The following is a 24,222-nucleotide window of genomic DNA, read 5'->3' as shown; positions in this document are numbered from 1 at the left end:
GCTGGGCTGGGCTGGAGTTGCGTGTAGTGTTTTTAAATGGTTGCGTTGCAGTGTCTTTCCGTTTGTTTCCTTGAAGTTTGTTACCCTCTAGAAGCATTAGATTTTGAGAACACGCGGGGTTAATGATGGATATACGTGTAGCTAGTTATTGTTGTTGTTTTTTTGGTATATTTTTTTTCATAGTTTGGTGTGATGTAATTTTTTTTTTCTAGTTTGTTTTTGTTTTGTGTTTAATGTTGTTGTTGATGATTTTTAAGGGTTTTCACATCAATTTCCGCTCTTATAATGCGTTTCAACAAGGCTTTTTTAACCTCTTCAGTACCGTGATGCGTTTATATATCCTCTCTGGTTACTATTTGATGATTTTATACAGCTTCAGAAACTTATGTGGCAGGGATCAAAATAGTTAAGTCAGTGGCCATTAATTTTCTGACCTCCATAGACCCTTCCTAATGCCAATAAAATGCTTCAATCACACCCAAAACTTATGGTAAAATGAGTCCCAGTACTGGAAAGGTTAACTAACATTTTAGGAAAGCCGTCACTTTTCTTATCAAACTTTATTTATAATTTTGTACAGGTAGGCAAAAAATATTAACTCAGTATTTCACATCTCCAAAAATAACAAAAGGAAAACACAGTAAGAGATCCCACAATTCTACCACATTAAGCTCGCGAGGCCTAAGAGGCCCGAGAACCGCCACAGCTTGCTCTTCCTTTTACTTCCTCCCTGTTCCCTTGATACGCAATATTTGACCTGCATTCCTGGTACCTTTACTATTGACAACACTTGAAAGTCAGGATTTGCTTAACGTGTAGAGACAACACTTATGAACTTCTATTAAATTTTCTCTCACCTTTCCTCTCTGTAGGCCTCGAAACAGGAGGAGGAGGAGGAAGAAGAGGAGGCGGAAGAGGAGGAGGAAGAGGAGATGTAAGAAGAGGAAGAAGAAGAAAATCGTTAAGAAGCGACTCATAACCTTTTTATGGAGAAGCTTTTTCGTACTTTCTATAAATATTTTAGTTATTTTCTTCCTCCTCCTCTTCCTTATCCTCCTCCTCCTCCTCCTCCTCCTTCATCTCCTCATTCTCCTCCTCCTCCTCCTTTTCTTCTTCTTCATCATCATCATCATCATCATCATCATCATCATCTTCTTCTTCTTCTTCTTCTTCTTCTTCTTCTTCTTCTTCTTCTTCTTCTTTTCTTTTCTTCTTTTTTCAACATCCACCTCCACCACCACCACCTCCTTCTCTTCCTCCTCCTCCTCCTCCTCCTCCTGACATCTTCCAACCCAATATACTGAAATTTGCTACCTGGTAAGTTGGGAAGGTAATGGTAAAGCAATACTGTTGTGTGTGTGTGTGTGTGTGTGTGTGTGTGTGTGTGTGTGTGTGTGTGTGTGTGTGTGTGTGTGTGTGTGTGTTTGTCTATATTCAATGGTACACACACACACACACACACACACACACACACACACACACACACACACACACACACACACACACACACACACACACACACACAGAGAGAGAGAGAGAGAGAGAGAGAGAGAGAGAGTGTGTGTGTGTGTGTGTGTGTGTGTCAGTCAGAATCAATTAGAATGTTCCTGCTTTTTTTTTTCTTTCAAGATTCATTGTCTTGTAAATTAACAAAAATGTATGGCCCCCTCCTCCTCCTCCTCCTCCTCCTCCTCCTCCTCCTCCTCCTCCTCCTCCTCCTCCTCCTCCTCCTCCTCTCCTCTTGCTTCTCCTCCTCTTCTCCCTGTGCTCAAAATTGTTCAATCTGTCTCCCAAATGACTTTCAATCTATGCCCAATATTGTGTCTGGGATATAGTGTGTCTGCCAAGCCACCACCACCAGGACTACGCCACGCAGTATAGCGCAGCGAGGGAGGCCGCCTCACCCTCACTCTGCTTGTATCTTCCTCCCCCACAACCCTCCTACCTTTTTTTATGAATACTTTGTACTTCCCGTTCCTCCTTTTTTTTTTTTTTTATTTCTACGTTCTATTGATTTTGCATGCTGTTGAAATTTTGCTATCCTGCGTCTTTGATATTTACGTTAGTTTCTGTCATTCTCTCTCTCTCTCTCTCTCTCTCTCTCTCTCTCTCTCTCTCTCTCTCTCTCTCTCTCTCTCTCTCTCTCTCTCTCTCTCTCTCTCTCTCTCTCTCTCTCTCTCTCTCTCTCTCTCTCTCTCTCTCTCTCTCAATTCACTCATTATGCATTTTTTTTTTCTTGAATTTCATTTTCTTCCTCTTCATTCCGAGTCCATGAGATTCCAAAATATAAACTCATCGTCATTCTTTTTTTTTCACGTTTAATCGCACTTTCAATCATTACTTTTGAATTGATATACGTGTCCTGCATTTCCATTAGACCGCCACGTTTAGGCCAACTTGTATCTTGCAGCTTCCCTATTGCTGTATTTTTAGCGCACATATATACTGGCTCCTCACAAACACTGTAATTCTCTGTCTAATTCTGTTTTTCCAGCTACCTTCTGAACTCATTTAAGAAGAGGGAGGTTTCAAGACATTTAACTCTTCATTTGGGTAGATTTTTTTTAGCCTTTTTCGAAGACTGGCATCTCGTTGGGCTTTTTTTGTTTAATCGTTTTTATTGCCCTTGGCCGGTTTTCCCTCTCAAATAGAAAAATAGTCTCCCTGGTGTTAGTAAATCAGGTTTTTTTTGCATTTACTGTACGTTTTTTGTATATTTAGAACACCTAGTGGCTAATATTGGGAAGATACCTTGAGTCAAAAATACCAGAATCCTCCTAAGCATTCTATCATTTCTTCCTTATGTCAAAGCCAATCTTTCCACAGAATTGCATACAAATCTGTCTGCAACCTTTTGGGATATCTTGCTGACAGACGGACAGACAGACAGACGGGTGTATTCATGGCTCTATCTTTGTCAGTGATTTTTCCGAAGATAACATGAGGCAAAATTTTGTCTTTTTTTAAGTAACACACAATAGAGAGAGAGAGAGAGAGAGAGAGAGAGAGAGAGAGAGAGAGAGAGAGAGAGAGAGAGAAATGATGGCAACACACAGACGCATATTGATGTGATGTTGATGATAGCAATAATGATAGTAGTGGTAGTAGTAGTAGTAGTAGTAGTAGTAGTAGTAGTAACTGTAGTAGTAGTAGTAGTAACAGTAGTAGTAGTAGTAGTAGTAGTAGTAGTAGCAGTAGTAGTAGCAGCAGCAGCAGCAGTAGCAGTAGCAGCAGCAGCAGCAGTAGCAGCAGTGCAGCAGCAGCAGCAGCAGCAGCAGGTGGTTGTAGTAGTATTATAGTAGTAGCAGCAGTAGTAGTAGCTGTAACAGTAGTAGAAGTAGTAGTAGTAGTAGTAGTAGTAGTAGTAGTAGTAGTAGTAGTAGTAGTAGTAGTAGTAATGATAATAATAATAATAATAATAATAATAATAATAATAAGAAGAAGAAGAAGAAGAAGAAGAAGAATGATAATAATAATAATAATAATAATGATAATAATAATAATAATAATAATAATAAGAAGAAGAAGAAGAAGATGATGATGATGAATATGAATAATAGAAAGAAGCGACGAAGAACAATAAAGAAAAAGAATGAAGAAGAAAAGATGAATAACAACAACAAAAAACAAGTAAGAAGAACGAAGAAAGATGATAATGAAAATAAAAAAGAAGAAACAATACCAACAACAACTACGGGAACAACAACATCAATAACAGGGAGCTTTACACGCTGCTGGTTTTGACACGAGGCTCCAGCTTTTTTCTCTTTCTCTCCCAGAGGGGATTTCAGTACGATGAAGTCTCGAGTGTTAAGCCGTTTACATGTTGCCGGGCAAAGAGTGAGGTCTTCAGGGTTTTGAAAGCTTCTCAGGTGTCACGGCGTTACGGAAACATGCACATCTTCCTGTTTTTGCTCTTTGTGTGAGGAACTTAACCGAAATTAGATTATTCTATGGCGAACTACCAGAAGTGTATGAATATGGAAGTGTTACGGGGAGAAAGCAAGTGCGAAGAAGCCCCGAGTGATCTGCTGAAGGAGGAATAGTGTTTCATTGTGCTTCAGTCCTGCTGCTTGTGATGTCACTGAAAAAAAAAAATTAAATGGATAACCCACGGAAGACAGTTACCAGCATGGCAGCGGCACCTTCACCCAATGCAATGGTCGGCTGGCGTGTTCTCACCTTACTCGCCGATTCATTCCTTCTAACGCGGTGTTTCTTTTGAAGCTGCTGCTATATTCAGCCATCTATTGGCTCCACACAAGTAGAAAGTTCAACATGCTAAACTTTATCACCATAAGTAGACTGCGTGACGTCATAGCATTGGGCGCAGCGAATGGAAAGAGCCATGTTTTGGCGAGCACTCACCAGCGAATTAAATACTTCTCCAAACCCAGTAAAACCAGCGTTGTGCAAATGATGCCGTAGGAATAGATGGAAATTAGACATGACATATGCTAATCCAAAACGCCAGAATGGTAAATAATTCATTCTTTCTCTCAGTTAACTCTGCAACACAAAGTTACTCCAAAACTGAGACTTGACAAAACTTGCACCAGAATTTCGGCTAACGTAGGAAGACTTTGGCGATGTACTTTTATTTGTATGTGTGTGTGTGTGTGTGTGTGTGTGTGTGTGTGTGTGAGAGAGAGAGAGAGAGAGAGAGAGAGAGAGAGAGAGAGAGAGAGAGAGAAACATATGCTACTTCCGAGAAAAGTTGAAAAGAGAAAAGTATGTATGAGTGTGTGGCGTCAGTAATCAAAGAGGCCTCGCCAAAGGAAGATCGTAAGGAGATTTTAAATTGTACAATATTGCTGAGAGAAAAACAGACTATATTAAATTTTGTTTGTTTGAACTAAATTTTGTAACATGTCAGAGAACTAGAACAAGAAGCACGTGATGGCGCAACGTGACCCCAATGTGCTGGGCGTGCTAAAAGAGAGAGAGAGAGAGAGAGAGAGAGAGAGAGAGAGAGAGAGAGAGAGAGAGAATTAACTATATGCCTTTTACACCTCTCAAACCTTTGACTTTATTCGTCTTCTATGTGTGTGTGTGTGTGTGTGTGTGTGTGTGTGTGTGTGTGTGTGTGTGTGTGTGTGTGTGTGTGTGTGTGTGTGTGTGTGTGTGTGTGTGTGTGTGTGTGTGTGTGTGTGTGTGTGTGTGTGTATGCTTGTGTCTAATCTCTTTCATCCTCTTCCCGTGAATCCTTTCACCGGATTAAAAGGGGAAGGTTAATTTTTGTTTCCTGCTTTATCAAAGAAGGAAGACAGTCGTTTTGTTCACACACACACACACACACACACACACACACACACACACACACACACACACACACACACACACACACACACACACACACACACACACACACACACACACACACACACAGACACTCTCTCTCTTATACTCTCTCTCTCTCTCTCTCTCTCTCTCTCTCTCTCTCTCTCTCTCTCTCTCTCTCTCTCTCTCTCTCTCTCTCTCTCTCTCTCTTCCTTTCTTTGCATTCATATCTTTGTACACATTACAACAGGAAACGCATACATAACGAATAAATATATATATATATATATATATATATATATATATATATATATATATATATATATATATATATATATATATATATATATATATATATATATATATATATATATATATATATATATATATATATATATATATATATATATTATTTGTTATAGTTCTATGTTGATGTTTCGTTCAGTTGCGCACTGGTTCGTTCATCATTCTTTTTCCTCTAGATTTTTTTTCATCATCTACCTGCTCTTACATACATTTCCTGCTCTGGTATCGAGGTAGGATGAAAGGGAAAAAAGGAAAAGGGAAAAATTGTGTTTATTTTTTTTTAACAAGCAAGGGTTGGAAAATTGTACTCATTTTACCTTTTCTTCATACTTGGGAAATATTATTCAGAGTTTGAAATGGAATTAAAAGATAAATGAATAACATTCAAAAACACTGAAAGGCTGGTATTTTTCTTAGTTTCTTTTACACATAAAGGTGTTGTTTTATATCATATTGATAAATAAAAGTTTATATATGTACGGACGCCTTTCTACTTGATGAAATAGCATTCCTAGAGAGAGAGAGAGAGAGAGAGAGAGAGAGAGGGGCATAGACAGAGGAAAAATGAGAGATGTAGAGACAAGAAGTGAATAGAGGTGGAGAGTCAGGTATGGAGTTGGGTTGACAATGAAGTATAGCTTAAATCAACATCATTACTTCTGGCGTGTGATATTTGCTTATTACAATCCCTTGAGATGACACGTGGCTTTAGCTTTAAATAAGGATAGGAAAGCTGCTCCATCAGTCCAGAGCCATCTTTACATATGCATAGAAAATGTTCAAAGTTTTCAAGCCTGACACATTCATTTTCCGTACAGCACAAATTAAAACGGGCTTCGTACAGCAGGACTAACCTATGTCAAAATGACCCAAACAAGTGTCTGTCCTTCAGATGACGCTTCATTTTTTCTTTTCCACTTTAGTTTACTCTTTATTTTTTTTCATACTGATTTACATGTGAATATAAGAATTAAACAAAAACAGGAACAACTGCACCACACACCCCAAAAAAAAAAAAAAAATCCCTTCCCCAAATTATTTTTTTTATTTTTTTTACCCTGTGCTCCAATCTACTCAGCAATTCATCTCTCCTACCTCATCATACATTCATCATTTTCATTCATCATTTGTTTTTTTATGTATCAAGGCGATTTAAAATGTAAAAAAAATAAATAAATAAAACGTCAATAGAAAATACTCCGTTAATTTGCCGCTCCTCAAAATGGTGCCTGCATAATTATGAATGTATCTGTTTCTGTTTATTCATATGTTTATCTTTATGTATTTACTTTTATATAAGTCTCTGAGAAATAGATAGTTATGTTTTGTATATTATAGGAATGGTCAAAGGTTCTCCTTAAAATAACGTCTTGCAGCTTTCTTTCATGTTTCTTCTATGTTATGTTCCTTCTATATAAAGAATATGTCATGTAGTAATTCAATGCCTAATACCAGCTGTCAATTACCAGCCATTTTTATCCTATTCTGGTACCAATCCTTCTCAATTTAGGTTGGCCAAACGATTTTTCCAGCTACTCTACTTTTTATGCTATATTTTTCTTTCTATGGATGAATTTTTTCCTCTTCCTCAATTCTCGACTTGTACTTGCTGTCATTTGTCCATCAATCTGTCCCTATCCACTACTCGAGCCTCTGTGTTAAAAGCTATCCTTATTCATTATTTCCTTAAGGGATTTGTTTCTTTCTATATATGAAACTTCTCCTTTTTTTTTCCAATTTATGATACCATTTAGTACCAGCTGCCAATTATCAACCACCATCTCCATCTCCCTTCCCAGTTCAAGTGAAGTCTACCTGCTCACAATCCAATTAGAGAAGGACAGGCGGAGAGGTATTTCAAAGACTCCCCTCCCTCCTCCATTCCCTCTATCGTTCATCAGTGTCGTCCCTTCTCAGCGTTATTCTTCCTCTCCAGTCCATCTATAAGCTTTTGTCCCTCCCTCCGTCCATATTTACCCGCGTCAGGCCCACTCACTCACGCCACCCATCGATCCAACTCTGCTACCTCCCTTTTTCATTCTTTTAACTCTCTCTCTCTCTCTCTCTCTCTCTCTCTCTCTCTCTCTCTCTCTCTCTCTCTCTCTCTCTCTCTCTCTCTCTCTCTCTCTCTCTCTCTCTCTCTCTCTCTCTCTCTCTCTCTCTCTCTCTCTCTCTCTCTCTCTCTCTCTCTCGCAGAAGGAAAGACAGACAAATATGCAGACAGACAGAGAGACAGGCAGACGGATAGACAGACAGACAGACAACAAGGGGACATAAAAGATACAGAAAAAGATGCAAAAGACGAAAATGTAGAAAGAAAATCCAGATATATATATATATATATATATATATATATATATATATATATATATATATATATATATATATATATAGAGAGAGAGAGAGAGAGAGAGAGAGAGAGAGAGACAAAAGGTATGTGTGTGTGTGTGTGTGTGTGTGTGTGTGTGTGTGTGTGTGTGTGTGTGTGTGTGTGTGTGTGTGTGTGTGTGTGTGTGTGTGTGTGTGTTTCAAGGCACGAGCTGGTGTATAAAGAAACAATAAAAGATAGTTAAAAGGTAATGTGAAAAAAATTTACGGTACATTAACTCCTTTCAATAGAAACTTTCTCTCTCTCTCTCTCTCTCTCTCTCTCTCTCTCTCTCTCTCTCTCTCTCTCTCTCTCTCTCTCTCTCTCTCTCTCTCTCTCTTGAAAGCGAGAAAAGAAGGAAAAAAGAAAAGAAAAGATAACCGCCGAGGTGTGAAATGCATAATAGTGTGCACACACACACACACACACACACACACACACACACACACACACACACACACACACACACACACACACACACACACACACACACACACACACACATAGAAATAAATAAATAAAAAAGGAAGATAGAAAGAAAGAAAGAAAAGAAAAGAAAAGACAAAGAAAAAATAGAAATAAAAATTAACATAAATAGGTAAATAAAATAGATAAATAAAAAAAAAATCATGAACCTGGCAACCCCACATAAAACGCACAAACTTTCAAAACATAGAGCAAAAAAAGAATGAATGAATAAGAACTAAATGGAAAACGGCTGAAAATTTGTTAAAAGTTGTAACGTTTTAGAGAGAGAGAGAGAGAGAGAGACTTGAGGCTATGCGGTAATGTGCCCCACTCCCTTGTTTCTCTTACTCCCTCTCTCTCTCTCTCTCTCTCTCTCTCTCTCTCTCTCTCTCTCTCTCTCTCTCTCTCTCTCTCTCTCTCTCCTCACTGCCTCTTTATTTCTTTTCTTTCCTCTGATTTTTTTCTTTTTTTTTGTCTTTTCTTGCCTCGCCCTTGTATCTCTCTCTCTCTCTCTCTCTCTCTCTCTCTCTCTCTCTCTCTCTCTCTCTCTCTCTCTCTCTCTCTCTCTCTCTCTCTCTCTCTCTCTCTCTCTCTCTCTCTCTCTCTCTCTCTCTCTCTCTCTCTCTCTCTCTCTCTCTCTCTCTCGTCCTACCCCTCTGAATCTGTATACGTTTTCCATTCGTTTCTTCCCTCCTTGTCTCTTCCTCCTCCTCCTCCTCCTCCTCCTCCTCCTCCTCCTCCTCCTCCTCCTCCTCCTCCCTCTCTTATAACCCTGCGTCTTTTCTCCTCTTTTCCTCCGTTTTCTTCATACTTCCTTCATACTTTCCTTGCTTCACGCCTAATTTTCAGCTTTCTATTTTTTTTCACATTCTTAATTCTACCTTCTCTCGCTTCCTCTCCTTCTTATCGTATTAATTTCTTGCCTCTTTTATAGTGCATAGTTCAGCTTATATCCCCGCCCATCGTCCTCCTCCTTCTCTTCCTCCTCTTCCTCTTCTTTCTCTTGTTCCTCCTCCTCCTCCTCCTCCTCCTCCTCCTCCTCCTCCTCCTCCTCCTCCTCCTCCTCCTCCTCCTCCTCCTCCTCCTCCTCCTCCTCCTCCTTCTCATGGCAGTCAGGCGTGGCCCTCCCTGGAAGCAGTGCCACGCCTCACTCGCCTTTGTGATCTCACCTGTGAAAGTCAAGTACGCCTCTCATATGTGCCTGCCAATCTCTCTCTCTCTCTCTCTCTCTCTCTCTCTCTCTCTCTCTCTCTCTCTCTCTCTCTCTCTCTCTCTCTCTCTCTCTCTCTCTCTCTCTCTCTCTCTCTCTCTCTCTCTCTCTCTCTCTCTCTCTCTCTCTCTCTCTTTGATTGACGACTACCTCTACCGCTGTTGCGGTAGAGGTAGCGGTGTCTATTATGTCTCAAAGGTCCTTGGACCAAAGTGTCTGGCCCAGGGCCATGACGTTTTTAGGTTTTTGGGAGAAGCTGGGCTTCTCCCAAAGCTTTGAATTTTATTCTTATTTTATTTTGCATTTTAATATTATATTTCGTTTTATTGCCTTTTTTAGTTTTTAAATATTGTATTGTTTTTAACTGTTTTTATATAGTTTTATAACTACTCTGCCATTTTAAATTTTTGAAGCGGCGCCACATGACCTTAGCCGTTGCGGCGCCTTATATAAAATCCATCCATCCATCTCTCTCTCTCTCTCTCTCTCTCTCTCTCTCTCTCTCTCTCTCTCTCTCTCTCTCTCTCTCTCTCTCTCTCTCTCTCTCTCTCTCTCTCTCTCTCTCTCTCTCTCTCTCTCTCTCTCTCTCTCTCTCTCTCTCTCTCTCTCTCTCTCTCTCTCTCTCTCTCTCTCCTACTACTACTACTACTACTACTACTACTACTACTACTACTACTACTACTACTACTACTACTACTACTACTACTACTACTACGCAATACTTTTCTTCTCTTTTTCTATCTATTGTTATTTTTCGTAGTTTTTTTTTCATTATTCTTTCTCGTTTATTACTGTTAGTACCACCACCACCACCACCACCACCACCACACAGTACTAATGCGTTCACCTTCATGACACAAGCGTTGCATGAAAATTAATGTGGCATAACAAGCAACAATGAGCAAAAGTAAGATCTGAATAGGTGAAAAAGATAAAGCGACATCTGTAGCACCTAAAACAGTGACAGGATGACGAAGGAAAAAAAAAAAACGAATGAAAAATTGAATGCATAAATAAGCAAATAAATATATATATAAAGTGAAGGAAATACTGAAAAGTGAGTTTGAAACATTTACACTTCACGCGCCGTTCAGAATTAATAGCTTTATTTTTTTTCTCTTATATTTTTTTCTCTTCTCTTTATTTTTTCTTTTTGGCTCGGCGCGTTATTCTTTTTATATCGCAGTTTTCAATCATTTTTATATTCATTTGGATTATATATATACACGCAAACATAGAGTAAGCGGCTGAACATTGAAACAGCTTAACGTGTGTGTATGTGTGTGTGTGTGTGTGTGTGTGTGTGTGTGTGTGTGTGTGTGTGTGTGTGTGTGTGTGTGTGTGTGTCGGTAGCAGAATTAGAGTGATCTAAATAAGCGGGAAAAAAAAATGAAATGGAGAAATAGAAAGTAAGAAAGGAGAAAACATTTACAACAGAACAGGAAAAGAAATAGGAAAGAAATATAAAGAAGATTTGATAGAAAATAAAGGAAGAGAATGAAAAAAATGAAACTGGCATCAGAAGGGACGGAATAGGAAGAAAATAGAGAACAGCTCAGTAATCAAATCAGGAGATAACGAAGAGAAAAATAAAAACGGACAAAAGAAACGATAATTACAAGAAAGCAGGAAATGAAAACAAATAAAAGGGTCTAAGCAGCAAAAATAATAAGAAAAATGTGAAAAATAGAAAGCGAAAAGAGTTTCAGGAAACAAAAAGAGAGCGAGAGATGAGGAAGAGGAGGAGGAAGAAAATTAGAGGTCTGTTTGTTTGTGTTTTGACTCACGGTTAATTAAAGTCGTGAGTGAACTTAAACCATTAGACTCTCCAGGAGGAGGAGAAGGAGGAGGAGGAGGAGGAGGAAGAGGAAAAGAAAGAGAAAGAGGAAGAGGAGGAAGAGGAGGAGGAGGAGGAGGAGGAGGAGGAGGAGGAGGAGGAGGAAGAGGAGGAGGAGGAGGAGGAGGAGGAGGAAAAGGAAGAGAAGGAGGAGGAGGAGGAGGAGGAGGAGGAGGAGGAGGGGAAGGGGGAGGAGTAGGAGGAGGAAGAGGAAGGAATATATGGAAGGGGAAGCGGAGGAAGAGATAAAACAGTGTTGGTGAATAAATGGCTAAAGTTTTTCATTGTAGAAGTGTCGATACGAGAGAGAGAGAGAGAGAGAGAGAGAGAGAGAGAGAGAGAGAGAGAGAGAGAGAGAGAGAGAGAAAGTTGTGCCGTAGGGAGACACATAAACAACAGAATATCAAACACTCCTCCATCACCACCACCACCACTACCAACCACCACCACCACCACCACCGCCACCACCAAGACCACTAGGAGTCATTTTTTACCCATCTGCTGCTGCTGCTGGTGGTGGTGGTGGTGGTGGTGGTGGTGGTGGTATCAATTCCATCCCCCGCTCCCATCACTTACCCATCCTCTTTACCCCCCGTCAAATCTCTCCCGTCTCCCCTCCCCTTCCTTCCCTTCCCCTCCCCTCCCTCCTCTTCCCTTCCCTTCATCGTACGTCCCTGCCAAGCCTGAAACATGACGAGGATCAAAGCGTAAACTAAAAACTGCCTGCACAATGATGGACGGGGTTGGGCTCTCTCTCTCTCTCTCTCTCTCTCTCTCTCTCTCTCTCTCTCTCTCTCTCTCTCTCTCTCTCTCTCTCTCTCAATCTACATGCCAATTGACAACAGGTAACTCTACGTATAATCTCAGATATTGCAATGAGTAATACTAATTCCTCCCACCTGTCTTCCATTATATGTCTATCACTTTTCACTTGTTCTCATTAGTTCCTTCCTGCAATTCACCTGCCAATACCTCCCCTCTATTCTCCTTCCCTTGTCTAGTTCTCTGTGTTTATCTTTTTGTCTTTGATCCTTTTAGTTTTTGCTTTCATGAGATGGATCATTTATCAACTCATCTGATATATTGCCCTTGCTCTTCTGTAATTCTATCCCTTTCTTTGTCTGTGTTTCTGTATTTGTCGTTTTAATTACCTTATTTGCGCGAGGGGACGGTGTGGCGGTACCAGCTCACCTCAAAATAGTTTTCCTCGATCCTCCTTGCTCTCTTCTCGTTATTCAATCCCTGTTTTTATCTTCCTCTGTATTTACTTTTATTTTTTTCAAGCCTTTCACAGCTATTTGACATATTCCCCAAATCACAAGCCATTCTACAGCATCTGTTATGTTTTTTTACTGCCTTCACTGGGCATAATGTTGGCTAGACATTGGATAATCTTTTTTTTCTTATATAAAAGAGGAGGACAGGCCAAGGGCAACAAAAATAAAAAGAAGACCTACTGCCAGTCTCCCACCAGAGCCAATAGAGTTAGCCAAAGGATAGGGACAAATGTTAACTCTTTTCATCCGCCTTTGTTCCTTGGTAAATCCCCGAAAGATCTATGCATTGCCTGTAGAATTGTGAATTGTTCCTTATCCTAGTGAAAGTGTGGTGGTGTCGAGGCATTTACCATAACTTGCCCTTTATTGTCCTTTTTTGTATTAATTTCACTGCTTTTCCTCGTCTTTCTTTCCATATTTAGCATTTTTATTGTATTTTGTTAAGAGAGAGAGAGAGAGAGAGAGAGAGAGAGAGAGAGAGAGAGAGAGATGGCATCGAGTCATCTGCCAGTACTTGTCCTCTATCCTCCTTGCTCTATTCTAATTCCATTCTCTTTTTCCTTGTCTTTCTCTATTTAGCATTTTTATCGCATTTTATGAAGGGAGTGAGTGATGGCACCGGGTCACGCGTCAACACCTGTCCTCTGTAATCCTTGTTCTACACTAATTCCATTCCTTTTCCTCTTCTTTCTTTTTCTATTTAGCATTTTTATCGTAATTTGTTAAGGGAGAGTGTGATGGCACCGGGTCACGCGCCAATACCTGTCCTCTATTTTATTCTCGTAATTCAACACTTTTCTTGGGTTTTCCATTTTTTTAATCTTTTTTTTTTTTCTCTTCATCTAATATCCACAAAGTGAAGTGTGGCGGCGTCGGATCTTAACTTTCCGAAAATTATTGATGCATTTTCTCCACTCCGCCTCTTTTAGGATTGTGTGAGTGGGGGTAAGGGAGAGGGTGGGAAGGAATTTGCCTTTCTGAAGAGCCATAATTTTAAACCTTTTATGGGCACATTTTTACCCCGCCTCGCCTCCACTATGTAAGCCTCAGCGTCTGTTTTCATATCGCGCCAATATTTTCATTCCCTAATATACTGCCCGGCCGAGTCAGCAACAGCCTGCTCCTTTCTCTCCCTTCCCTTGTCTTCTCGTGAGAATTTTGCTTCACCTCCTGGCCTCTCTCTCTCTCTCTCTCTCTCTCTCTCTCTCTCTCTCTCTCTCTCTCTCTCTCTCTCTCTCTCTCTCTCTCTCTCTCTCTCTCTCTCTCTCTCTCTCTCTCTCTCTCTCTCTCTCTCTCTCTCTCTCTCTCTCTCTCTCTCTCTCTCTCTCTCTCTCTCTCTCTCTCTTCCTTCTTCCTGCCTCAGCCTTCCCATCACTCCTCTTTCTCCCTCCTTCCCATCCTTCCCTCTCTTCTTCCCTTTACATCCCTCCCCTCTTCATTTCTTCCATTCCCTGTGCTTCCTAATTCATTTTTCCTTCCTTTATTTCCTACATTTCCTGTTTTCTTCCTTACGCCTCTCCATCCGTCTCTCCCATCCTTCGCTCCCTTGCTTCTTTCCCTCCCTTCCCTCCATTTCTCTCTCCCTCCTCTATTTCCCTCCCTCTTCTCTCCCTCGCCACGCGGACACACTTTCAATGCTCACGTCAAAATGAAATTAACCTCCCTATTCAGAATTATTTTCTATTTTTTCCCACCTCTCCTTTTTTTTTTTCTTCACAGTGACACAAAACGCATGTGTCTGTGCGTGTGTGTGTTCCCCCGGCTTTTGTGTATTTTTGTACCTCCTTTTTGAATTCTGCATTTGTGTGAAGGGTTAGGAAAAAAAAAGGCGTGTTTGGAGGGGAAGGCTTGAAAGGGATAGTGTTGTGTTGTGTTGTGTGGATTGTGGAGTGTGGAATGTGCAATGTGCTGTGTGGTGAGGGAGTTTTGAGGTCACGAGGAGTTTACTTCCTGCCCTCTGTTATTTTCTTCCGTTCGCCACTACATCCACCACCACCACCACCACCATTAGCTTTATCACTCGTTTGCATTACCCATTTTCATAATTTTCATCACCCCTTGTCCTACTACTGCCACTTTCATCACTCATACCACCATTACTTTCGTCATTATAACCACTTCCACCACCATCACCACCACTACCTCTCCTACACACACGTATCCATAAACGCATTGCTCTTTCATTAGGATCATTTCCAAAGGCCACTGACATTATTAGTCGGGTTGTTTTGAGAGTTTATTTGTCTATGTTGGTGGATTATCTTCGTTAAAATGTCGCTAAAGTCACGGAATTTCCAGTGACTTCCACCAGGAGCTTTTAGCGTTAATAGTCGGGATTAAAAGCCTAAACGTTGAGGAATAAAGATTTAAGACACACAGGGCAGGATTTTTAAATATTTCGTTGAGGTATGTAGATTACTTTTCACAGGCTTTGGTGGAAGTGATCAAGCTTTTAATGTTGTTTTCGTGAGTATAGCGATATTTGAGCAAGGATTGTTTTACCAGCAGTGGGAAAAAAATTACACCCGTGAGAGCTCTACTAATTATCTGTGTGGTCTTTGAAAATAGTCGTAATGAGGGAACAAAACGCTTGGAAATGCGAGCCTCAGCATAGAGTCACAGGCAGCTGTTAACTTACGCTCCCCCACACACAAAAGTCAAGCTCCAATGCGATGCGCCAGTATGATCTATCCCGCGATGATGCAAAGTGGCACGCCTCTGACCTTCTCCCTTGGCGTAATGCTTAGAGAAATAGGCCAAGTGACATGTTGGTTGTCTTTGTCATTCTCAAATCATAACTTACAGACTACAGCTGACCCATATGTCCTGAGTTGTTGCGGCACCAAGGAGTATATTTTTTTTCATAACTTTTTGTTTCTAGACTAACAAGAAAACTGCGAAAAGTCAGTTGGTCTATAGGTGGCTGACCTGTGTATTTTATGGGAACGTGTATTGATGTATTGAGTCTACAGTGGCGACAGTAAACAAGGACGGTAAGCAAGGAATGAGAGATACAGGTCCTATTACAAATGTGACAGAAGGATTAGTCTTTATTATAATGGCAAACAGAATGGGTACGGTTTCTGTTACAAAGGTCACATAAAGGATACGGTCTACATTAGAAAGGCGATAGAAGGGATAGAGTTTCCATTACAATTAGAAACAGGAGATATGCATGTCTATTACAGGAGTGACAGAAGGGACACAGTTAATTTTACATTGGCGAGCAGAAGGATAATCATGTGGCTAACGATGTGTAGCGCTTTGCATGACGTCAATCTTTCACTCATCTTGTATTCCTTTTCCGTTGTTTGAGGCCCACGCAACCCTGGTCAAAAGCTGCACTGGCTGAATAAAACCCCGCCTCATTGCCACTCTCGCCAAAAAGAAGAGAGTAGAAAAATGTGCAAAGGTAAACAGGCGCATGGGACCCCTCCCCTGCTCTCCCTCATTATGCAAGGTTCTCAGTAAACATTTAATTTCCTTCCTCCCATGAAGCGAGGCGAAAAGAAAGTGGCAGGATTGGAAAGGGCAAAGTTTACTCTTCCGTTTCATGAAGTGAAAGAGTAATGAGGAAGTACGGATGCTATAGAAGGACCATTTGATCTATACACGGCAGCTCCTGGGAATATGAGGCTTGATATCTTTAGTATTATCTTCATCCATGCACGTATCTGTCCAGCCTCTTGTTCTCAGCTTTAAGATATTCCATCTGTCTTCTTTTCTTCATCCATTTTTTATCCAGTCCTTAGTTTCTAATGTATGTTTACTTATCACCCTCTTGTTTAAATTATTCCTCTTGTTATTGGTGTGCTAATGTGTAGACGGCATCTTTGGGATCAATGACAACATACATGTATTGATATTGACTGAACACGCTTTTCTGCTGCGCCTTCAAGTTCAAAACACAGCTTGACCGAGGCGAAAAGCAGTAATGTTTTTTTTTTCTTTTCTTTTCTTTTCTTTTCTTTTTTTTTGGCATCCGTGGTTGTTATTAAATTCCTTAGCATTTTTCCTTCGCTTCGCCAAACACAGCTTGTTTTTTTCATTCCTTCCTTTGCCCAGTCACGTGAATCTAAGGACCATATTCGGAAAGACTTTGGGGCACCACTTTACTATTTCAAAAGGCTGTAAATGAGGCTACATAGATTTTTAAGGATGCTTTTTTATGTCTTTTACAACATATTGACCAGATCTGTACGTTATTTACAGTAAAGACTCTTGAGAACCGGGCTATTTGTCTACTGTGGCCTTTGAAAATAGTCGCGTGCAAGGTGAGAGAGCAAAGCATTTCTGAATACTGCTCTAACACACAGGAAGAGAAACAACCACACGTCCATTCTTAGAGTCAGAGAGAATACTACATATAAGAGAGCAATGGGTCAACGTCTTGCAGTGTTTTTCAATTCCCTTTACGCACAACACTCCCGCTATTTTTACCCCTTGCCTCCCAAAGCTGTGCGATACAAGATTGAGAAGAAAGAAAGGCAATGGACACGTGTGGGTATATTTAGCCGAGTAGTGTGGGAAGTCGTGAGTCTCTGCATGATACTGGTGAGGCTCAGCGCTGTGGCTCTCCTCACAAAATACTTAGGGCGACAGAGAACGTAAGGATGAAGCAAGACATTAGTGGAAGTGTTGGTGGTATATTTCTTCACTCCTGCCGCGGGGAACTTTAGGGTTGGGGAGTAGAGACGCATCAGAAGCGTGGGTGATGGAGAAGCGATGGAGGTGAACGTCCTTCATTCTGCATCGGGATGTCTCCCTCCTCCTTCAGGTAATCGGTGACCCAAAGGAAAAGAGCCAGCGAGTGTGAAATGAGAGAGAGAGAGAGAGAGAGAGAGAGAGAGAGACAGAGAGACAGACAGACAGACAGACAGACAGACAGACAGACAGACAGACAGACAGACAGACAGACAGACAGACAAACAGAGACAGAGACAGAGATAGAGATACCACACACAAAAAAAATAGAGAAAGGAGAAGAAATGAAAAGGAATTACGGTTAATAGACTAGAAAACAAGAGAGAGAGAGAGAGAGAGAGAGAGAGAGAGAGAGAGAGAGAGATTAACTTTCTTTAGGCGTGTTGGTATTTGAAAGGCTGCGACGCCAGAGACTAAAGGTAAAAATGAGAGAAATTGGAAGCGTGAAGGAAGCGTCCTGCGTGGAGAAGAAACGGCCTGCATAGAGATGAGAGAGAGAGAGAGAGAGAGAGAGAGAGAGAGAGAGAGAGAGAGAGAGAGAATACGGTTAATCATTTCGGGAAGGTTCGTTTTCAGTGTTTTCTTTTCTTTATTGAGTTGTTTACTTGTGTTGGTGTGGTGTTGTTCTTGGTCTCGCTTCGGGAATTGCCGGTGCGGTGCGCTGAGGCTTTTCTTTTTACTTGTTACTCAATTGGTTATTTTTTGTAATTCCTCTCCTTTCATTTATTTGCTGGTCGTCTTTATGGTTTCGTTCTTTTACTTTTCTTTTTCTTTTTTTTTTTAGGAGCTTGTGTGTGTGTGTGTGTGTGTGTGTGTGTGTGTGTGTGTGTGTGTGTGTGTGTGTGTGTTTCTTTTATTTTTCTTGGCGTGATTAGGGTTTTTTCATGTTTTTGTTTTTATATATCTTATATATATATATATTTATATATATATATATTTCATTCTTTTTCCACGAGACATTCATCAATATTTTTTTTTTTTTTTTTTTTTTTGTCGGGATCGGGATCCTTAATTATTTTATTTTCATTTTTTGGGGGTATGAGTTGAGGGAGAAGTGAAGATGCTCTCTTACCATTTTGGGGGAGCACGATTTCTTACCTTTTTGACACATTCTTTTAGGAAGCTATTTTTGAAGGAAGTATTTTCTTACCTTTTTTTAAATCCTTGCTTAGGGAAAATGTGTCCTTAGACGTGGTTTAGCCCTCACAATCCTGGATTCCGCAGTGAGATTACTCCCTGTAAAGAAAAGAAAGACTGATGAGGACATAAGGATAAGAAACGATGACGGAACGGCAACACATACGTAGTTCTTACCAGAGATGCTAGAAAAATAGTTCTCAGAAGCTGTTGGGTAAAAGAAATGGATAATGTGAGGTGCAGGAGGAGGAGGAGGAGGGAGGAAGAGGAGGAGATTGTGATGGTAGCAGGAATAGATGGTGGTAGTAGTAGAAGTAGCCGTGAAGGAGAAGAAGGGAAAACAACTTAAATCTAAAAAACGAAGAACAATATAAACAAGGAGAGAAAGAACAAGGTCAGGGAGAATAGGATAAGAATAAAAGAAGAACAGCAGGAAGGAAAAAACCAAGAAAAAAAACAAGGATAACAAGAACAATAACATGAAGAACAAGAAAAAAAAGAAGCTTAAATACAAGATAAAAACAAGTTGAAGAAAGAAAGAAGAGAAGGAATATAGAAGAAAACAATCGATGGAGAAGAAGTAGGAGGGTTAAAAAAGAGAAATTTTACATATGATTTAACTTTCTATAATCCAGTAAGAGTAGACGTATATTTTAAAGCGATTCTTCTACTTCTTATATTGTACTTTTTTTTCATTTTTGTCTTTTTCTCTGTTTCCTATACAATGTCATACAAAAGGTGTTATATATTACTTATAAATGGACGTTTTTATAGTATAGCATTATCTCTCTCTCTCTCTCTCTCTCTCTCTCTCTCTCTCTCTCTCTCTCTCTCTCTCTCTCTCTCTCATCAACAAAAACACTTCATCTCCTTTCCATTCCCACGCAACGCCCACACCACGCCTACGCATCAATCCTATCATTACCACCTTCCCTAATTGCTCACTTTCACTCATTTCTCAAACTTTTCCTGTTTTCTGCCTTCTCTCTTCCTGAGTCGTCAAATGAACGCTTATAAAGATAGGTGATTGTTTTTGTCTGTTATATTTTTGCGGCTGGCTTGTATGTATGTATGTGTGTGTGTGTGTGTGTGTGTAGGTGGATTCGTTACGTTATTTGATCCATGTTTTAATCTCTCTTCATCCGGCTCTCTCTCTCTCTCTCTCTCTCTCTCTCTCTCTCTCTCTCTCTCTCTCTCTCTCTCTCTCTCTCTCTCTCTCTCTCTCTCTCTCTCTCTCTCTCTCTCTCTCTCTCTCTCTCTCTCTCTCTCTCTCTCTCTCTCTCTCTCTCTCTCTCTCTTTCCACCAGCCTATGTATATTTCTGCATCCCCTTTCTATGAATTTGTCGGTCTGTCTGCCTGTCTGTCATTCAGGCCGTTCATTATTCAAGGAAGGACAGATTGGGAGTCCAAACCGGCTCACGGATTTTTTAAGAGACTCCTAACAATAGGTAATCACTGGCAATCTCACCTGCCATCCCCACTCATTAGTAGGAGAGGCCTTCATTTTCCCACTAAAAGCTTATTGCGATCCAGCTCAGCTCATCCCTCGTTATACGCACACACTCTGACGGACCTAGTAATATTCGCTTCCATGTATTCTTGTGTAATTCTCTCTCTCTCTCTCTCTCTCTCTCTCTCTCTCTCTCTCTCTCTCTCTCTCTCTCTCTCTCTCTCTCTCTCTCTCTCTCTCTCTCGTAATTCAAATTCCTAGCATTGGTGAGAGACAGGCAGACAGACAGAGACACAAGCGGCCAGACATAGACACGTAGAAATAAACAGAGGCAGACTGACGCGCGCAAACATACACAGGCAGAGAAATAAGCGATCGGATTGACAGACAGACAGAGATAGACAGACAAACAGACAGAGAGAGAGAGAGAGAGAGAGAGAGAGAGAGAGAGAGAGAGAGAGATTGGACAGTGGTACAGAAACGCAGACATAAGAAAGTAGAGTGACAGAGACAGACGAACACGCGACTGTCACACTAAGAAATAAACTGCCATGACCCTTGCAAGCGTGCGTGTGCCCTGAGCCCTGAGTCCTGAGCCCTGACCTGGTTATACGTCAGTTTACCGTTCCAAAAGTATGTTGATTACCTCCTCTGTGAAAGCCTCTCGTCCCTCTCTGGATAAAACGGCGCATGGGTCGCTTTAATGAAGGAGCGGCTGCCGAGCGCTCACTAGCCCCGTCAGTGCAGACATCGCTACTTCGCTTTCGTCGTACTCGTCCTCCTCGCTTCCTCTCCTTGTTCGTCTGTCGCGTCCTATGTTATATTTCCATTTCCGTTATTTAAGCCAGAGAGCCAGATGAATTAAATGTGCTCCGGCTTATATGTATTGCTTCCACCTGCCGCTTGATTTAAAGGACCATATACTGAAATACATCTGCCTATCCACACATTTACTACAGCCAAAAACCCCTATTACTTAAAATAACACGAGATTTAAGAGTAAAAGAAATAGGGCTGTTTTTTTAAACAAGAGAAGCGTTCTTGAGGAATAAGCTAATCACTTCTGTAGCCTTGGAAAATAGTCGTGCCGAGAAAGCAAATCGTTTCAGAATACGAGCCTTAGGTGAACGTGATGGAATTAATCTTACGGCTGGCATGGAGGTAAATGAGACCAGCCAGTGTTCCTGTGTGCGTGATTAAATGGTGCGAAGAGGGAGACGGAACGTGCGCTGCTGCAGGGCGTGTCATGCCGGGGCAGGACAGGGAGGGGTAGAGTGTGGAGGGAAGAAATGGTTGGGATATGCTGAGGGAATTCATTGGTTGAGGTTTGTGGAGAAGGAAGGAAGGGAAGAAAAATACTAAAGGAAGAGGAAAGATACTGAATAGCGTGACTCTAGGTGGAATTTGTCATGGCAGTAGCTTAATAGTAGTGGTTGTGGTAGTGGTGGTGATAGTGATCGTGGTAGTAGTAATAGTAGTAAAAGTAGTACGAACTTTAGTAAATGTAAAAGTAAGTGTCATTAGTAGAATTAAAATGCATTAAGGATACAAAGAAAATAAGTTAAATAAAAACTGTAGTAATAGTAAGAGGACGACGACGAGGAGGACGAGGAGGAATAACTTCAACAGCATTAGTAGAACAAAATAGAATTGAAAATGTAATACAAACTAATAAAACCATAAATCAAAGAATGAACATTAGTATTAGTAGTAACAGTAGTAGTATTAACAGCAGCAGCACCACCGTCACCACCAGGCGCTGTAGTAATAGTAGTAGCAGTAGTCACGGAGATATTAGCACCAGTAAACCATAAACCGCCACACACAGGCCGCATTACACCGTCCCTGCCGTGCTATTAAGTCGCCAGATTATATTTATAAATCAAAGGGGGGGTGAGGGGTTTAATCGGGACAATATTCTACTTGGGGATTATGCTGAAGGGACTTTATATTTGTTACCAACTTTGCCCAATACTTCCCATGGGCAAACCGGCGCCGGATTGGTTCTGTTATAAGAATTGCAAGCTCTTTCAGAACCACCCAACTTGTTCCCTAGAGTTTTGCTTTCAGAGCCTGCTTCTGGTGTGTGTGTGTGTGTGTGTGTGTGTGTGTGTGTGTGTGTGTGTGTGTGTGTGTGTGTGTGTGTGTGTGTGTGTGTGTGTGTGTGTGTGTGTATTGGGTTGGGGGAGGTTGTTGTGTGTGTGTGTATGTGTGTGTGTGTGTGTGTGTGTGTGTGTGTGTGTGTGTGTGTGTGTGTGTGTGTGTGTGTGTGTGTGTGTGTGTGTGTGTGTGTGTGTGTGTGTGTGTGTGTGTGTGTGTGTGTGTGTGTGTGTGTGTGTGTGTGTGTGTGTGTGTGTGTGTGTGTGTGTGTGTGTGTGTGTGTGTGTGTGTGTGTGTGTGTGTGTGTGTGAGAGAGAGAGAGACAGAGAGAGAGAGAGAGAGAGACAGAGACAGAGACAGAGAGAGACAGAGAAAGGGTTGAAATGTTCTCATTCTCATTGTTAAATGCACCATGAACATTCTGAATTCTTTGTTTTGGTTAATTAGGGAAAGGAATGAAAGAAATATTGAAAATTTCTTTGTCTTTCAAAAAACAGAATGAATAGTGTATGAGATTTCTGTTTTCATCAAAGGAGAAATGGAAATGAGAGTGTGAATGTATGTAAAAGGGAAGGCATATGTAACAGTAATATTAATGTGTGCGTGTGTGTGTCTGTGTGTGTGTGTGTGTGTGTGTGTGTGTGTGTGTGTGTGTGTGTGTGTGTGTGTGTGTGTGTGTGTGTGTGTGTGTGTGTGAGAGAGTGAGAGAGAGAGAGAGAGAGAGAGAGAGAGAGAGAGAGAGAGAGAGAGAGAGAGTTAAGTGATAATATAAGATACATAGTGACATAAGTGATACATTACAGGAGTAATTATCACAAAATCAATAAGAGCAGTAACATTCAAATATTTTTTTGTGGTGCGAGGGACTTGAAGCAGAAAGTGAAACTGAAATAGGACATAAATTTTGCAGAGAGACAGAGAGACCAGAGAAAGGAAGAAGATATATGAAGCCAGAGATGCCAAGAATAGCCTTTCCTCTAACAAACAACACATGGAAAGCAGATGAAGGGGCAAATCTGCGGACAATAATACGATCAGATATTCACTAATTTCTTACAACTCAGAAGATTTGGAGTAATATGAAGGCTAGAATGATAATATATAGACAGTGTGTGTTGAGGAGCGAACACATCTTCAATTTTTTCCTTCACAATTGAGCTTTACAAATGAGAAACACAGAGAGAACGAGAAAAATTTAGAAAGATAAAGAGAATGAAAGAGAAAAGAAAACTATGAGAGTGTTGAGGAGAGAGGCAAGATAGGCATGGTTCAGTCGGCCATATTACCCAGTATGTGGCAACGCTGTGCATCTGCCAAAGGAGGAAAGAAAGAAAATAGAGATGATGAAAAGAAAGGAACTGGAATCAGAGGAAGAAAGAATACAAGAAAGGAATCATAAACGTTATAGAGAGAGAGAGAGAGAGAGAGAGAGAGAGAGAGAGAGAGAGAGATATGCTTACACCGAACAGAAAAAAAATTATTGAAGCTTGGGATACCTGCCGCAAAAAAAGAAAAAAATAGAAAAACAAAAAAGAAACAATGGCAAACAAAAGGGAAGGAAATTGGTGATATAAAAGCTACAAAAAATAGAGAAGAACGCCAGTGAAAAAGTAGGATTGGATGTCAAGAGAGAGAGAGAGAGAGAGAGAGAGAGAGAGAGAGAGAGAGAGAGAGAGAGAGAGAGACATTTTCAATTTGTTAGAAAGTTAGTTATTTACTCGGGCAGGTAAATGGTAAATTGTTTGCACTGAACGAAATTACAAAGCTTAATTATTAGATTGGGTTTGGTTATAATTTTAGATTGTCGAGGTAGTTAATTAATACAGTCAATAATATCTTTGGGTTATGATATATTTAGTCACTTGATTGATGTTATAGTTCGACATGCTGTTTTGATTAGACAGTGATATAGCAACGTGGTCAAATAATTAATGGAGATTAACTATATAATTGCTTCATGTGCGTGCCTTATCAATTAACGCTCACTGCCTTGTTACAGTGTTGACGTTATTTGGAATGCGTTGTTGGTGACATCCAGTGAAAATTGCCTACTGATGGTCCGTCATATTCTCCAACACATTCAC

At 40.6% G+C, this 24,222-nt stretch overlaps 1 protein-coding gene across 3 annotated transcripts in view; it reads right to left on the bottom strand.

Annotated features, from left to right (window-relative positions):
- Window positions 1-24,222, bottom strand: part of LOC123505788 — a 144,457-nt gene that overhangs the window by 39,941 nt on the left and 80,294 nt on the right. For all 3 annotated transcript variants that reach the window (XM_045257478.1, XM_045257479.1, XM_045257480.1), the window contains exon 2: window positions 18,601-18,686. The gene's annotated coding sequence lies outside the window, so the exon portion shown is untranslated. The remainder of the gene's footprint in view (window positions 1-18,600; window positions 18,687-24,222) is intronic.

This window comes from Portunus trituberculatus, chromosome 18, assembly GCF_017591435.1.
Source record: "Portunus trituberculatus isolate SZX2019 chromosome 18, ASM1759143v1, whole genome shotgun sequence".
NCBI lineage: Eukaryota > Metazoa > Arthropoda > Malacostraca > Decapoda > Portunidae > Portunus > Portunus trituberculatus.
The sequence above is the reverse complement of the archived record's forward strand: the minus strand, read 5'-3'. Positions and strand labels throughout refer to the sequence as shown.